This window comes from Mauremys reevesii, linkage group 4 (genome assembly GCF_016161935.1).
Source record: "Mauremys reevesii isolate NIE-2019 linkage group 4, ASM1616193v1, whole genome shotgun sequence".
Classification (NCBI taxonomy): Eukaryota; Metazoa; Chordata; order Testudines; family Geoemydidae; genus Mauremys; species Mauremys reevesii.
Window position 1 is genome coordinate 102,868,748 of NC_052626.1, and position 18,087 is coordinate 102,886,834.

At 38.8% G+C, this 18,087-nt stretch overlaps 1 protein-coding gene and 1 long non-coding RNA gene across 9 annotated transcripts in view; one reads left to right on the forward strand and one right to left on the reverse strand.

The window, feature by feature from the left end:
- PLEKHA7 (pleckstrin homology domain containing A7) overlaps positions 1 to 18,087 on the reverse strand; it is a 310,525-nt gene that overhangs the window by 217,200 nt on the left and 75,238 nt on the right. The window contains exon 1 of one of the 8 annotated variants that reach the window (XM_039533623.1): positions 736 to 812. The exons of 6 other annotated variants lie outside the window; for them this stretch is intronic. The gene's annotated coding sequence lies outside the window, so the exon portion shown is untranslated. Of the gene's footprint in view, positions 1 to 595; positions 693 to 735; positions 813 to 18,087 lie in introns of those variants that run through there. One more of the 8 variants, XM_039533626.1, reaches the window with a different exon arrangement.
- Positions 1 to 18,087, forward strand: part of LOC120402987 — a 43,904-nt gene that overhangs the window by 17,778 nt on the left and 8,039 nt on the right. The window contains exon 2 of the long non-coding RNA XR_005597404.1: positions 16,919 to 17,071. This is a non-coding gene — a long non-coding RNA (uncharacterized LOC120402987). The remainder of the gene's footprint in view (positions 1 to 16,918; positions 17,072 to 18,087) is intronic.

The following is an 18,087-nucleotide window of genomic DNA, read 5'->3' on the forward strand; positions in this document are numbered from 1 at the left end:
GTTCTGAAAAAAAGCCAATAGTAGAAAGGAAAGGACACATGCACAAATATGGAGAATACTATGTTTGATAAATTATAAGAAATAACTAAACTAATTCCCTGGCAGCATTTATAACTTCATTGAGCTTTGAACCTGAGCTTCAGATCACTGGATGAATCCAATTATTCCATAAGGCATTTGAATTTCTTCTGTATCCCTTCCCCAATTACTTTTACAAAACAATATATAATTTCATATTTACACACTTTCACAAAAGGAAATAGCAAAAATATTAATTCTAAAAGAACAATCAATCTCACAGCAAACTCCACAATGACAAATCCCAAGCCTACCCTTCTCTAAAAACTTAACAAGCTTGCAATATAATTGCTGTAAGAAGCCATAGTGTTAACAGTACATGCCAAAAATATCTTTCGTGAGCTGTTCTAATTGCTCAAGATAAGAAAACATAAATGTTCAGAACGGATATTCTCATAACAAAACAGATTTATAAAAACATAATATTAAATAAACAGCTTACTTTTAAAAGGTATAAGTAAGAGTCCGAGTAACTCAACTAAAATAATTGACAGAGTATTAATAAAGGGCAGTATACCATTTTTCTTGTAGTTTTGAATAGCAGGTTTCTCAGAAATCTACTAAAATACAGAATACACCAAATTTGATAGTGTGTCTCAGCCAACAACTTCCAGCTGTCCAAAGACACAAATAATGATGTGGTGACAAAATACATACCTATAATTGTTTACTTGTAACAGTATCTGCTGTTTAGAAGCAACTACTGCAACCATCAGCTTGAGCCAGTCATTGACCACTCACACTGTCAGCAAACCACAAGCACACACTAATAAGTATTTGGCAGCGAAGCATAGTCATTAAAAGGACAAAGCTCAATTTCTCTCTCTCTCCGCCCCCCCCCCTTTTTTTTTAAACTGCTCAAAAAAATTCAGTTTTGGGATAAGGATTCAAGTCTACTTCCAGGTTAAGACAGAACTGCTGATTTCTCTGAATTTCTAATGCCTCATCCCACTCTCACTGGAAAAAAGCATCCACATTTCACACTACTGTTTTCCCCCCTTGAATCTTTTCTACATACAAAAATTGCACCAATTTAACTAAATTCGTTTCTAAATTGATTTAAATTGGTGAAACCCTAAATCAGTTTCAGAGGTGGCTGCACAGACTGAGCTTGTTACTAAAATAAGTTAAACTGATATACGCCATTACATTGGTTTAAGAGTGTCCACCCAAGAGGGTGGCACCACTGAAACTAAATCTATTTAGAAACTTAATTTCCAAATCTTTTTTAAATTAGTGGCATTAACTTTGCATATATAAAATAGTAAACAATTTCATATAAACTTGACATATCTTATTTCAAATCATGTTTCAAATGCATCCAGCTCCTCACACAGGCAATGAGAAGTCTGCTTATATGAAAAAAAAAAATGTAGTGCCAAGCTGTTAAGTTTCTAAAAGTTTCCTGATAATTTCTCAAGAGTCAAAGAATGTTTTAATTTTTTTAAGTCAGGTATTTTAATTTTATGTAAAGTATATTCAACTTAATGAAAGTAAACGCAATAGATGATGACTAAAAAAAAAGCCATCTTGCACTAGTTGACCTGGAAATCCTGGCAAACATTTTTCTTGCTTTTTCTGCTCAGTGAGAACACGAAAAAATTAATTTCTCATACTTATAAAGTATCTATATATATATATATACACACACACACACACACACATATAAATGATTCTGTAATTCCTAACTTACCTGATGGGGGAGTTGTAAGGATTTAGGTTAGTAATGTGCTTTGAAAATATAAAGCCCTGTATAAATACTAAGCGTTATTATCAAAACCTACCAGCATATAGAATGTTCTTACTGTAATTAGAAGCAATGGGCCACACTGTACAACAAATATTTTTTAAATGACATTACATCTACTTGCAGGAGCTCACAAGGTAAAACCTCATCGACTGCGGGCACAACATTCCTCTAGCATTTTGTATTTTGAGTTGGAATCATATCATAACTTATTTTCTGCTTTGACATCATAATGGTATGATGGTCCATCAAAAAACATGTCAAGTTATTTTTCCTAAGGACATATTCAGATTAGGAAACAACTGGACAGATAAAAACAAGCTTTACAGCTAGGTCAGAACGAAGTTGTACCACTTCAGATGTGCATTTCTGACCAATAAACTTCTACATAAAATGAAATACTGAAAGTCACAGGAAACGTTATGCACTGTTTCTAAACCCTGACAACATGAAATATTTTATTTACATTTGTATTTAATGAACCCGGTGCTCTGGATGTATATACTAATATTATAAAAAAGTATAACAAAAATGGCCATAAGGTCAAACTCTCCCAAAACTACAAACACATTGTGGGCTGTGGTAAAACTACCAAGAATCCTGTCCATTTCACACATGTAATGTTTGGGACGCTCTGGAGAGGGAAGAAGTGATGAAGCTCTTGAAGCTAGAGAAGATACAACTTCACACTTATTAGTCTCTGTAGCTGGCATTGGATAAAGATGGAGCCATAGAAATAGTAACTTACTAGACATCCAAGAAACTTCCCCACAACCACCCAAGTGATTCTGCTAGGTATTGCTTCTTTTCATTAATATCCTTATTTGATGTAGACTGCCTCCTCCACATACTATGTTGAACACTGTACCGGCCACTTTTCTTTCCAGGCTCTCCGAATTCCCTTTATTCATAGAATCATAAAATATCAGGGTTGGAAGGGACATCTGCAGGCAGGGGTGGCTCCAGACCCCAGCACGCCAAGTGCGTGCTTGGGGCGGCATGCCGCGGGGGGCGCTCTGCCGGTCGCCGGCAGGGCAGCAGGCAGCTCTGGTGGACCTCCCGCAGGCGTCCCTGTGGAGGGTCTGCTAGTCCCGTGGCTCCAGTGGAGCATCTGCAGGCACACCTGCGGGAGGTCCACCGGAGCCGCGGGACCGGTGACCGGCAGAGCGCCCCCCGCACCGTGACGCTGTGCTTGGGGCGGCAAAATAGCTAGAGCCGCCCCTTGTCTGCCGGTCATCTAGTCCAACCCCCTGCTCAAAGCAGGACCAATCCCCAGACAGATTTTTGCCCCAGATCCCTAAATGGCCCCCTCAAGGATTGAAATCACAACCCTGGGTTTAGCAGGCCAATGCTCAAACCACTGAGCTATCCCTCCCCATTATTGCCACTATTCATCTCTCATTCTCTTCCTCTCTGCCAACCCATCAATTTTGTGATCTCCATTCTGTCAATCTCTTTAATTTCTCTGCTACTCTCAACCCTATGCTTCCATCCCAGACATCTAGTATTTTAGAAACTTAGGATTTGGCCTACTTGATCAGCCCAAAGGTCCATCTAGTCCAGCAGGCTCTCTGCAACAGTAGCCAGTACCAGATATTGCAGAAGGAAGTATAAGAAACCATGAAGTGGGAAAATATTTAACAGGTCTACCGGGAAAATTTCTTCTCAACTTCCTTAGTTAGGGGTTGGTGTATGTCCTGGTGAAAAAGTTTATATCCCTTCTAAAACTCCTGTGTTTCATTTATTTCTCTATCTTTAAAAATCCTTACTACCATAATTCTGGATTTTCTCATTATCAAAGTAACTACCCTTATTTTTTATTGTATTTTTAATCATGCTTTCAAAGAGGAAAGGGTTGAGAAGCAGCCTACAATACTGCCTGAAAATTATAATTACACAAAATGCAGGATCCCTCATTAGAAGTGTCCTTGGGATCCTTATTTTTTTCCTCAAGAGAAAAGCCGTGCCAGAGATTCATAAACCAAGCTCAGACTTAGATAATGCAAAATCTACACAGCTCTTGTATTACACTTCAAAGAAAATTACCAGACAATCAAGGCCTATTTGAAAAGGAAACAGTTGGTTTGATTATACTAACTTTATCAGAAATTCAAACAGAAACCAATGCATTGACGTATAATATTTCACATGAAAGAATGTAGGGAATTATAACCATAGCATTTCAGTGCACAATATGCAACCCACAAAACTAGGTGATGCTCTAAAATGGAAAAAAATCAAGTCTTAGGCTTATACTGCAAAATGTAGAACATAAGTGCTAAAACTGAGAATAGACTAATATTTTCAGCTTCAGCAATATAACCTGAATAAAGACCAAAGCACTGTCTTCTCACATATACTGAAATTCCAATAACTGAATGCATTTTTTCATTTCCAAGAACATTAAAGCCTGTTATTTTGAAGATTATACAATAGACTGAAGATTAGTTAACATTCTCTATAACCTCAGAATATTAAGAAAAGTACAAGTGGTAATTTAATTTGGTTTTATAGCAATTGTTCCCACTGTGATAGTTAGAATGAGTTGAAGTTTCCATTATGAACTATTGTCTTTAGGGGATTCTAACACAAGTAAAAAATTACTCTAGCATTAAACTTACCAAAATAATCACTCAGCTGAGAAGTCCTCTCTTTTTTCTAATAAAAAATAGGACTGTCAATTAACTGCAGTTAACCCATGCGATTAACTCAAAAAAATAAATCACGATTAAAAAAATTAATCGCAGTTTTAAATACACTGTTGAACAACAGAATACCAGTAGAAATTTGTTAAATATTTTGGATGTTTTTCCACATTTTCAAATATATTGATTTCAATTACAACACAGAATACAAAGTGTACTGTGCTCACTTTATATTATTTTTATTACAAATATTTACACTGTAAATATGATAAACAAAATAAATAGTATTTTTCAATTCACCTCATAAAGGTACCGTAATGCAATCTTTTTATCATAAAAGTGAAACTTACAAATGTATTTTTTGTTACATAACTGCACTAAAAAACAAAACAACATAAAACTTTAGCACCTACAAGTCCACTCAGTCCTACTTTTTGTTCAGCCAGTCGCTAAGACCAACAAATTTGTTTACATTTACCGGAGATAATGCTGCTGGTTTCTTGTTTACAATGGCACCTGAAAGTGGGAACGGGCATGCACATGGTACTTTTGTAGCCAGCATTGCAAGATATTTACATGCCAGATATGCTAAACGTTCATAAGGCCCTTCATGCTTCGGCCACCATTCCAGAAAACATGTTTCCATGCTGATGATGCTCGTTAAAAAAATAATACATTAATTAAATTTTGATTAAAGTCCCTTCGGGGAGAATAGTTATGTTTCCTGCTCTGTTTTACCTGCATTCTGCCATATATTTCATGTTACAGCAGTCTTGGATGATGACCCCGCACATGTTCTTTTTAAGAACACTTTCACTGCAGATTTAACAAAATGCAAAGAAGGTACCAATGTGAGATTTCTAAAGATAGCTACTGTATTCAACCCAAGATTTAAGAAACTGAAGCGCCTTCCAAAATCTGAGAGGGACGAGGTGTGGAGCATGCTTTCAGTAAAAAAGGTAATGTTAAACTTTGTAACAAAAATTAATATGGAAGCATCAACTTCACTAAACATGCCAAAAGCCAACAAAACCAAACATTTATAATTGTTTAGACTCAATGCCATCATTAAGGGAAGCAGGTGCGTGGAATATACATAGCCTGAATCCGTATAACTTCAGCAACTCATTACTTGATTCTCCAATCGAGTAGGGCTTGCAGAGTGGAAGGCAACTTCCCCTCCCCTAAAAGCCATCACCAAAACACAAAATCTAGGTCATGCTTTTGGTATTGTCAAAGTCTAATGGTTAAATTTCTTTCACGTTGAAACATCTACCAAATAATGAAGAAAAAAAATCACTTGATCCATCATTCTCAGTTTCTGATGATGGATACACCCTAAAGAAATTACGTCAGTTAAAAAAAAAAAAGTACAAGCCAATCAGTGCAAAGCAATTAATTCCCCATTCTTACAGATGAGTAGACTAGATTAGGATCAACTCTAATCTCAGACAGCAATACCATCTTCTGCAGCAACTGATGATATGGGATACAAAAGTATGTATAGTTAGACAAATTAAATAAAACAAGTTTGGTTATTTTAAAAAGTATGTCTAGCACAAACATGCAGTAGCTAACAAAAGCATACTAATTACATGTGGCCAAATCACTGGCATATCACCCAAAAGTAGCTCTGGGTATATCTACCATTTGGGTTCCCTGTATTTCTCTCAAATAGGTTTTCTTATCATTTATGAAGTAAATCTGAGAGGCCAGAAACATAAAACCTTGAAACTGAGATTTAAACAAAACTTTCACAATTAAAAAGCTTACTAATATATTACATGATTTTCTCTAAAAATCAGTGTCAGCAGCCAAACACAAAGGAAAAGGAGCAGGATAATCTGTTCTCCAATATAATCAAAAAAAGATATAATCAGCAAAGAAACTGATGTAACTTTTAATAATAGCCCTTTGCAAGTTTGAAAGTGAATGAAAATTAAATGTTAAAAATATGAGAATTGCATTGGCTGTGTTTTTGAAAAGAAACTGGCCACAAATGTGTTACATACGTTGATTTGTTCAAACTTCAATTATTCATTTTCAGTTTTGGTCATCTCATCTAAAAAAGGATGTAGAAACAAAAGAGATTCCAAAACAGCAACCAACAATGTAGAAATTAGTCTGGTTGGCTGGCTAGGGTCTTGGGGGTTTTTGTATGTTTGTTTTATTTTGTTAAGAGAGAGTGGGGTTCCATATAAACAGACTTTGGGTTCTTACTGTACAACATTCTAGGGTTATTTAATTTAAAGAGGGAAAACAGATGTATGTGAACAGTGTAGAGAAGGGAAGAAGGTAGAGAAAACAGTTATCTGGCATTCCTGACCTACAACACAAAGGGGAAAAGGACACTCAAAGGAACGAAAAAAATATAACACATTACATAACAAATAATTAACCTGTGAAATACACAAACGGGGTTATTATTGTGCACTAAGACTGTATAAACAGAATGCTAGTCAAACATCAGAGACCATTGCTGTGTACCCCCATATTTAGCGTGGTTTTCAAATTTTTGTCCCAAAATTTTAGTATACTCTGATGAAATATGCCAAAATCATTACTATAATTTAGTTATAATGTTCCCCATTTTTAATTGCCCATTGCCAGCCATTACTGAAGTTCCCAAACATTAAGTAGAATACTTTAAAATACAAACAAGTGCTACATCCAAACTTTAAGTGGGTTGGTTATTTTGGAAGAATTTTTGTTCTCTGACTTGAGTGCCACAGTTTGTTTGTTTATTGGAAAAATGCAAAGGTATTCTTATGCATCTTTTCTTAGAAACCCCACAAAAAAGCTTATTGCAAGCTGGGCTGTGCATCAGCAGCACAGAGCCATGAACACAAATATTCTGTCTTACACTTCACCTTACAGTTTCCAAGTGTCCGGGCTTGGAAGATTCTAAAATCATCTCTTCTTACAGTGAACTTAATTCACAGTATGCTATTAACGCCGCAAATTTGTTTAAGAAATTTTAAATATGGTAGCATCTGCCTTTTCACCTATATGATACTGAATTATTTTTAAGTGATAGAATAAACACCTTTGTATAGAGGAAGTTAATCATATTTAATAGATCTCCTCACGATGGCAGCATAAACCATCCTGAATTGTGTTTTAGTGGCAACATACCCACCCCCTTGTTCAAGTACAACAGTGAAATCAGAACTGCTCTTGAAAGTATTTAAATTAAGCCTGGTCTACACTAAGAAGGGGGGTTGAACTAGGGTACGCAAATTCAGCTACGTGAATAGCGTAGCTGAATTCGAAGTACCCTAGTTCGACCTACTCACCCGTCCAGACACGGCAGGGTCGAACTCCACGGCTCCCCTGTCGACTCCGCCACCGCCGTTTGCAGTGGTGGAGTACCGGAGTCGACCGCAGTGCTTCTGGAGTTCGAACTATCGCGTCTAGATCAGACGCGATAGTTCGAACTCCGAGAAGTCGAACTCACCGCGTCGACCCGGAAGGTAAGTGTAAACCTACCCTTAGTTGTAAACCACCCTTTTCTCATACTCTCACCTATGTATTTATCTACTAGCTTTTTATTCACTCAATAACACTACTGCAAAGTACTGCATAGACCAATATATGAAATGAGTTTACTCAGACAAGGGCAGTGTCAGCCTGTAGAACATTTTGCCCTTTGAGGTCTCAGTTTGTGGAGGCACCTCACTCACAATGCAATTGATTTTTCAAGAAAAAAGGTTTTGTTTATAAACTATAAAAGCAAGGTAAACATCTATCTGCATGAATAACTGGCAAATTGAGACTTTCACCGAAGCTCTAGAAAATTCAGATGAATTATTTTCCCTCAAATTTTAAAATGGTTGGGCATTACAAAGAGTAATGCCATCACTTCAAAGATGGAAGAAGCTCAAATGACTTCTTAGAAATAAAAACAACTTTAAAACCTCTAATAAGCTGTGATATGAGGACACTAAAAGTGCTGCATTTTGTCTTACTGATCCACAGCACTAAATGACTGCCACGAGTCTGTCTAAAAAAAAAATTTCATCAGCATAACTTAAGGTGTGAATTTAAACTAGTGCAAAAAGCTGTGTGGACAAGCTTATTTGGCTTTAAAAGTGGTTTATTTCAGTTTAGGTTACATTGATTAGGAATAAGTTTAAGCTAAACCAAAACAGGAGTGGCTGTGCAGCCTTTTGCACTGAATTAATTATATTGGTTTAAAAGCTGGTTCAGGTTATACCAGTGCAATTTACTCGTATAGACAGACCCTAAAACAGCAGGCCAATTCTTGCTATTCCTCAGTTCAGGCACCACAGCAGTTAAATGAAGGAATCTTACAAATCCTTCAGGCAAGTTGCCACTTATCCCAATTCTGGAAGTGGATAAAAAATTGGAGAACACACACAGAGAAGAAAAATGAGATTTGTCTATTCTGTATAAACTAAGAGCCAGGAGGAATGTGTAACTGGTCAACACTGAACTAAGCCAGGTATACCAGAAAAATGTGCATATCTAGTACATCTTTGTATATTATACTTGGTATGCCATGACATTCTATCTATGTTATGGTAAGGACGGCAGCCGAGGTCCATTCTGTAATACAAAATCAGGTTACATAAGTGCAAGGTAAATCCCAACATAGATATAGATATATTTATTTGTTATTTTATTTAAATTTATGGATGGGTAGGGAGGGAGTGGTTATGTTTACCAGGCTAAAGCAGAAACAAGAACTACCAGTGTCAAGTTCTAGGCTGTACGTTCCCAATACAGATAATCAGCATATAACAAATCAAATGAAGACAAAATAGTTTAAACCAAAACTTATCCCCTTTATTAGTTATGGCTTCTAGCCATAGACTCTTGCTGTAAATCCTTCCATTTTTTCTTCTTCATAATCTTCTGCAGGATAATTAAATACACCAGCTCTGACTGACAAATCAGAGGTACAACTTCACCTCATTTCCACAGCTGGTGGGGGTTTTTTCACCAAAGGATGAAGCCTAAAAGGATATCCCTGTATCCTTCAGTAGTAAACAGAAAATATAAATTGAGAAAATAGTAAATCCTTCACTTTAAGAGAAGAATTACGGGTCTTAAATTCAAAATTTCCCCAGGGGACAGTGGTAGTATTTATTACCTTACATTTGAATTACAATCTCTCTGTTCCTTTAAATAGGCTGGTAGTTTAACTCTGGGAAAAGGATGTAATCTGAACTTAGCTGTGAAAGAAGAACCAACATATATAGTAGAAACCATGATTCTGGAAACAAAATTATTCTAAAACTGCCTCCATTAGAAACTGTACATTTTAATTATATAGCCAAATTTTCATGGCAACAAATTCATAGACCAGCATGACACTAACTTTTAAATGTCAAGCACTTACAGCCGGGTACTTGGCTAGGTAAGGTAGGATCTTTTTACCTCTAAAGCATCAAATATTTTTTAAAAGATTTTATATTTAGCTGGCAGAGCACATGATTGAAGTCTAAAAGTTAAAATAGTTGTTAGAAGCAAAATATTCCTGTTTAAAAAAATAGGTAATAAAGGAAAAGGGGAAATCCCCACATCCCAACCCCAAGCCATCCAAGAGGAGAGTTTGAAAATTCAGTTTCAACCAAAAACAGAAACAACCCCTCCCCACCCCACACACTAAATTTACAAAACCCACAACAAAGGGACACTTGCCAAAACCCACTGTAATTAACTGCAACTTCTGACTCTGTCACCTTAAAAAGTGAAGTTTAATTCCACAAAATTGAGGAGGGCTGCATTTGGAGAAAGTTAAGAGGTACTGGTAATGGATTCCTCTGTAGAATGCTAGAGTATCAAACATTTAAGACTGAACGACCTAAGGCACAGCATACTGAAGCCCATTAATGGATTCTGGTCTCAAATATGTCACTAGGCTAATTAATTTGCATTTGCAATATATGTAGAAAAGCTGCCTTTACTAATAAACACGAAGGTAAAAGAATTTGAAGTGTCATAATTCTTAAAACAGATTACCTAAAGAAAATAAATTTTAATTTTAATAAGATACAAGATTGCTCAATGATGTGTTTGTATCAATTTCTCCCCTCCTCCAACAAAACACAACAGAATTATTTTATGTTTATGAAAATGACAGCAAGCAGTGCTGAATCAAATTCCAAAAACAAGATCTGACATGGTTATGGGAGATAACGTGAACACAATTTACATCAAAATCAGTAACAAATCAATTCAGTGAAACCAAATTTAGCTCGGTAAAACCATTACTACATTCCACTGTCTTAATTACAAACATGATTATGCAACAAAAGACCCACTGTTGAACTCTAATCTAATCTGTGGGCCTACCAAGAATGAAAGTACAACCTTTTTATCAGTGAGCTGCTCTTTGGCTTGATTTTCACTCATCTCAACTTGTAACCCATTTTCTTTATTAAAAAAAAAAACCTGACAAGGGCTTTAGCAGTCATATCGGAAGCAACTCATTTACTATGTATTCAGTGAATAGCAGTCAAGACCCCCAAACAGTTTATTAGACCTCTATCTTCTATGTTACTGTAAAAAAAAACAAAAAAAAAACAGAAATTAGGGCTAGGAATAGGCTTTCAGGTTAACTAAACATCACTATTAACAGTGACCTTGTGAAGTGCAGACCACCTAACAGTGAAATAATTGATAACAAACCAATGGATTTACACCAGCATGAATTGGCACAACAGATCAGAGGTCTGAGGCACTTTCACAAGAGAAAATAATATTGGCTCAGCACCACCTGGTAAGAGGTAATCAAAAAATCTGGGGCTCTATTTCCTGCCTTTCCCACCATATTCCCTATTGGGAAGGAACCAAATGCACGCATATGTTTTTTTAAAGGAAAAATCTCTTTTCTCCAGGAAGGGACAGATTGTGAAAATAGTTTTTAAAAACTACCGGAGATGAACTGGTGAAATACATTGAAGCATGCATTCTCCAGGCAGCTACATGCTTTAAAAAACAGCACTTGACAATCTCCAGACAGGATTAGGGAAATCTAATAAATTCCAATATCTGACATCACAACTTTCAAATTTTAATGCTAACAGGAGTTGAATGGCTAAGATTCCACACACTATGTTGCAATTTACTTATCCAGTTTTGACCTTGGGAAACAATCTGATAGTGTCAGGTTTGTTTGCTTACATGAAGATAATTTGCTATATTGCTTTTCAGTACAATTACAAAGAATAGTAACGTTGGCATTTCTTGAATCTGAAGCCTTCATTCATCTTAAGCACATTTCTCCTTTTTGTGAATTTCAAGTCTTTTTGATCTTTGAACCTAAGGACTAAGTTAAGTAAGAATGGGTTTAAAATAACAAGTATAAACATGAGTACTGCTGGAAATTCTAAAGAAAGATGGAGGTATTTATGTATCCCCTGTTTATCTGAGCATGTCACAATATTTAATGTATTTAGCTTCACAGTGTTCTTCTGAGATAACCATTATGCTGATGTGATAGATGGTGAACTTGAAACTCAAATCAAAATTTGAAAAATCTACATGCCTAAGTCAATAGGAAACTTTCCCTGATATGTGAGCCAGGCCCAAATATCAACTTCTGCTTCATTTAAGCTTTCATTTGAAAAGCATTTCTAATCCTTATGGATGCAAAGATAACCTTCCAAATGAGTCCAATGCAGTGTTGTGATCCTTAGTCTGCACACATCTCTAGTCAGGGGCGGCTCTAGGCACCAGCGGGCCAAGCGCCCGCTTGGGGCGGCATCCTGGGGAGGGCGGCATTTGGCTCCGGTGGAGCTCCCGCCGGCATGCCTGCGGCAGGTCCACCGGAGCCCGGGACGAGCGGACCTGCCGCAGGCATGCATGACCGCGGGTCCCGTCTTCCCGCGGCTCCGGTTGAGCTCCCGCAGGCATGACTGCGGCAGGTCCGCTCGTCCGGGGCTCCGGTGGACCTGCCGCAGGCATGCCGGCGGGAGCTCCACCGGAGCCAAATGCCGCCCTCCCCAGGAAGCCGGAGCCGCGGGAAGAGGGGACCCGCCGCGGGATTGGGGAAGGGCGGCGCAGCGCTCCGCGCTGCTTGGGGCAGCCTACTTTGTAGAGCCGCCCCTGTCTCTAGTGCATGTCTTGCTACTGATAGCTTTCAAAAACAGCAGCAGAGTGAAATTAACAAAATATGGGTTCACGTCTCAGCATCTTTTCAGAAGCCTAGCAGTAAAGCATGAAACATACACCAGGCATGTCAATTTCAATCTGCCTCTCCTTACCACCAGAAGCAGACACAATGAAGCTGTTCACATGGGAAGACAATGCAAAAAAACAGGCCATGGAAGCAGCAGATCAGAAAAAATGTAACCTCCCACGGCAGCAACCAGGGAGGAAGTGCGGAGTGAGAATAGCAAATAGCTCCCTCATCAGCACCACTGCAGTTAGGACTTTGGCTGGGGTATATGGGAGAGCAAAGTGAGAATGCTTTTTTTCTTTCCAGCAGCCAGAAGTAGAAAGGTAGATAAGGACGTATCAAATGTATCTGACACCTACTAACCAGACACCAAGGTCGCTGGATCAGATTCTAAGAATCCTTTCCTAGTACATGATAACAGTAGCGTAGTGAGGAAGTAGAGAAAGAACTGACAGGGACTTGTAGGGGATCTTAATGCATGACAGTCTTTGTTAGCAAGAGTTAGGCTAACTGTAACCCTAATAACACGAGATTTGTAAAAGTGAGGATTGTGTGAGGCGAGTGGAAAAGAACTGTGTGAGAAGTTGTTTCAACCTTGTGTAGATAATGTGTAAATAATACGAAATGTAGACTGGAGTCTCTTAAGTGAGAAAAATAAAATATCAGAATGACCTATGTATAAACAAAATGCAGCCGTTGCTTATTATTGACTATAACAAAAGTATAAATGCTTGCTGTAATTGTTTACCTGTTGAGAGACCTGTCTAGGAAGGGGAGACCCTATGTCCTATTGAACTCTCTCCCTGCTGTAGCTGCTAAACAGAATAAAAGTATCTGACTTTGCTGTACCCAAACAAATAAGTGAGAACTAAGTTTTTCTCCAACAGTAGCTAGCGGGATTCAGGGGAAGCAGCTGCTTCCCCTCAGCACATTTTCAAAAAGCGGCGCCTGCCGGGCCGGCGTTGGCAGCAGCACGGCTGGAGGAGCCATGGGGGCCGACAGGCGCGGAAGTGGCGCCTGCCGGGCCGGCGCTGGCAGCAGCATGGCCGGAGGAGCCATGGGGGGGCGTCAGGCACGGCCGGAGGAGCGAGGCAGCTGGCTCCTTGGTCATCACACCCCATGCTCAGAATGGCCCCAACATCGCCGCAGCCACCTTCTGCGGCGGCGGCTCAGGGCTCAGCAGCCAAGTGCTCTCTGGCCCCCACCCCTTGCTAATGCGGCAGGCGGGGGGAGGTCAAAGGGCCCCTGTGCCTTTAAGGCCGCCTGGCTGGCGAGCCCCGCCTGGAGCGCACCGAGCGCAGGCCGGGGACAGGCAGTGGTGCAGGACGGAAGGTGAGCGGCAGGGGTCCGGGCAAGGAGCTCCCTGGGGCTGGGCTCGCAGGGCAGGGGCGCAGGCCGCGCTATCTGGACGGGGGGCCCTGGCGCGGCGCAGGAGCCTTGGGGCCAGGACCCCGCGGGTGGGGCCGGGAAGCACAGCCTGGCGGGGGACACCTGCAGAGCACGCTGGGCAGGAGAGGCTCTCACGGGGATGGGGTGGGGGTATCCGCACTTCCGGGAAGCCCGCAGGAGTCCTGAGCCGGCCCCGGGGTTAATCTGGGGGGGGGGGAACAGGAGGAGTCGGGGACGTGGCCAGAGGAGGAGCCAAGGGAGGGCGCCTTTTTTATGTTTGCTCCCCCTACACTTAAAACCTGGCTACGCCACTGCATGATAATGGAAATGGGTGTTATCCTAGATCTTGCTGATAGGACTCCCTCCCTCTCCTCCTCCTCCTCCCCAGCTGTTGCACCTGTGTTTGGCATGTTAGTGTCTCGTAAGTTTATCAACTGCTTAAATTATACAGTTTCAGATAGGTTTTTCAGTTTAAACTGAATTTAGTGATAGTACTGGCCAGCAGAGACATACATACTTCAGTAATATTAAAAGACAAGCAGCTCTTCATCTACAACTCTTCCAAACCCTAAGAGGTATGATGGAACAACATTATTTTATTAATGAGATTTTTTAAAATAATTCAGTAGCTCACCTTTTCATTTATTTAAAAAAAAACAACAGAGAGAGGATGTTACAGTGAAACACAACTGACCTGTAACAAGAATAGGCACTAGGTGATGCTCTAATATACATAGCCATATAGTAGTTAAACAATTACGGTAAACATTCATCTATACTCAGAAGCTTGCTTAGAATTATTTTAGCTGTAGTTTTCCAGGAAGGTAACTGCCCTTAAAAACATACAAACTACATACAAAACACCAACTACTACGTCTATTAGAATTAACTGACTACCCTTCTCAGTTCAAGAAATGTGACAGTGGCCATGGCAGTGCACACCTCCTTTAAAAATCCACACAACATGTAATCCCTAGAATCAGGCGAACCTAAATACAGTCTTTGATCCTATTGCATCAGAAAGTAATTAATTATGAACCATGTTTACAATTATAAATTGCAAGAGTATGCTTGTCTACTTTTTATTATTATTATTTAAATAGGCATTTACTCACTAAAAACAATCATGTGGATCATATAAAGCAAGTTTTAGCTTTGCTCTACTCTCAATGATTCTTGATAATGTTGAGTTTGTATGAAAAGTATCATGGTTTTACAAAGGGGATTACTCTACAAACTTCTGAGTTTACTAAATCCGCTGTTGCATTATGAATAATATTAACTCCCTTTCAGGGAGTTTTGATGAAATTAGCTCCTCTGTCTTCTTGGCAGCCATTAGCAAGAGTCACTGAATTGCCAGGTATTCTCATCTGCCCCTCAAGATATTATTACCTGGTTGATTGTTTATAGGCATCATGGCACAGGGGCGGATATATAAAATTAGGGGTTTTTTTAAGTTAGGCTTAAGCGCATCAGGAAAAAAATTGGCTTTTAGATGTTGAGTGCTTTAAATATTAATATTTTACAGTTTCTTAGATTTAGAATTTATAAAAATGACACAATCTCCCAAATGAGGATCATCTCCCACCTTAATCCAAACTTAACAATGCAACAAAACTTTCTATACCACTTGGCATTCAGAGGCATACTAAAAACACATCCAAAGAACAGTCATTCAATTCATCTCAGTAAAAATTCATGTGAATTTCATTTTAGAAATTATATATTAATCCAATGAAGAAGCAGTGCTTAGCATTGTGATACTTCAGTCTTTTCAATCCCTAAATCAAGACTATACTATAACGGAACAACTACTGAAAAGTCTTTCCTCTGAAGAATTGTCAACTACTATTTATAGATCCCTGTGCAGATACAAAATTTGTATCCACATCCAATCCACAAACATGGTCCACAGATATAAAAAGTGGGTATCCACAGATTTGCAGGCCTCTACCTAGTTATACTTCATTAACTATGTTCAATTCTTGCCCACAGCATTCCATTTTAAGAACAGCATGTCTCTTTATTAGAATTATCTTTGTAGCATTTCAAATAAAGCCATAATAGATTTTAGCACAATTCTAAATTATTAATATATGGAATTATAAAGACCTCTATCACCCTAATGCTTTAGATTAATAAGGGAACATATTTTCTGCAGCCTGTAATCAGCTATTCCGAAAAAACGAAAAAGGGTGTACAAGCTAGAAGACCAAATGCCAGGGATTTCAAGACAACTGACTCAAAGGACACATCATACAATATTCAACATGGCCAGACTTTGGAGTCACATCTTCCTGGCATCAAACTCCAGGACTGAGGATCCATTAATAAGATTATTCTCTCTACTGCAGTCTAAATTTTCTTCCCAAAATCATGACCAAGAAGTTAAAACATTCATATTAGCTTTTGTTAAACTGTACTCTAGCAATTAATTCTGGTGTTTTTGACATAAAGATGAACTTTTATTCATGGCTTTATCATTCATTGTACCTTTCAAAGTTTCTGAGCTCATGGATAGTATACAACAGTAGAACATTTCACTTAATAGAAACTCAAAAGGGTATTCAACAGACAATTTTCTAAATATCTTTGCGTATTCCCATTGGGAATACTAATATGTATTTCTTAATAAACGTATTTGCAATTCTACTTGGTAAAGTCTAGATACTTTCTTTTGTATTGGGTTTACTCTGCCTATTTCCCGGATACTCTGGACTAACTTGAATTAATGTAAATGCACTGTACGCATTTACATTAATTCAAGTTAGTCCAGAGTATCCGGGAAATAGGTTGTGTGGCAGAAGTAGTTTGTATTAGATTAACTTCAAGTCTCAGGTTCGGCCCTTTAGATGTTGAACACATTTGAAAAAATACCGTGTCCTGATTTTATTTTATTTTTAAATCAAGGTTATGCAGAAAACCAAGAAATGATTCTGACCAAATCAGGGAAAGAAAATAAAAGCCATTGAAATGAGTGAGATTTCAAAGTAAATGAGATAAAGAAAATGAATATGAGGATGTGGAAAATTCAAAGAAAGCTGACTGAGGATTCAGAGACTGGTGAGTGTTTGACTTGCCTTTCCATTGACTGTTTGCATGCAAAAATCTTTTAAAATCAAATAGGTAATCTGCTCTGTCTTAATTATCTGAAAATTTTCCTAAAACCTGCTAGAATATTCAGTCTTCTCCCACAGCAGGGGAAATGAGAAGTCTTTGATCAAACCATGGATGATTTAATGAATGGAAATGACATTTTAAAGCACTTAGTTAAATTATCTTTAAGAGATAAGTTAACATCCTAGACTTGGCATAGTCAGGATTCAGGCCAGGACAGGACATGGAAAACAGCTTTAGTGGCACTGATGGTCCCTACTGCTAATGGAAAATCAGCAAATATCCATTCTCATCCTCCTGGACCTCTCTGCACCATTCAACGCTGTCAACCATGAGATGCGGGTGTTCCACTTGAGTAACTTAAGGGAGGTACATGGGAATGCGCTAAAATGGTTCGAGTCCTTCCTGGAGGAATAGGTAACAGAATCTCCACCACTAGATCCATGCCTAACTTTTGGAGTCCCACAAGGATCAATTCTCTCACTGATCTTATTCAATACTGACATATAGCCACTAACTGGAACTGGTCAGACCAGACTCAAGTGCCAGAAACATGCAGGTGACACTTCCCCTACATATGACCTTACAACCACCATCAAGATAGTCCAGTACTTGGACAAAATCAGCTAATGATGAAGAACAGCTGCCTGAAATTGAACCCAAGCAATACAGAGGTTATGCTAGTGAGCAGAGGAAAGTATTTTGAGAAGTTTGCAGCTATGATGCAGACTCCTTTGGCTGAAGGTACACACTCAGTCTATAGTATAGGAGTGTTCCTGGAGTCCTCATCGACAGTAAGCTCTCAAATAGCAGTGTTCACAAGGAACACTTTTTACCACCTCCAGCTGGCTAGGAGACTGTGCCATCCTGACAGACTATGACCTGGCCTCAGTTACACATGCCTTTGTAACCTCCTGTCTGGACTGTAGCAAAGCAATACCTGTAGATAAAGCCTTCAACCT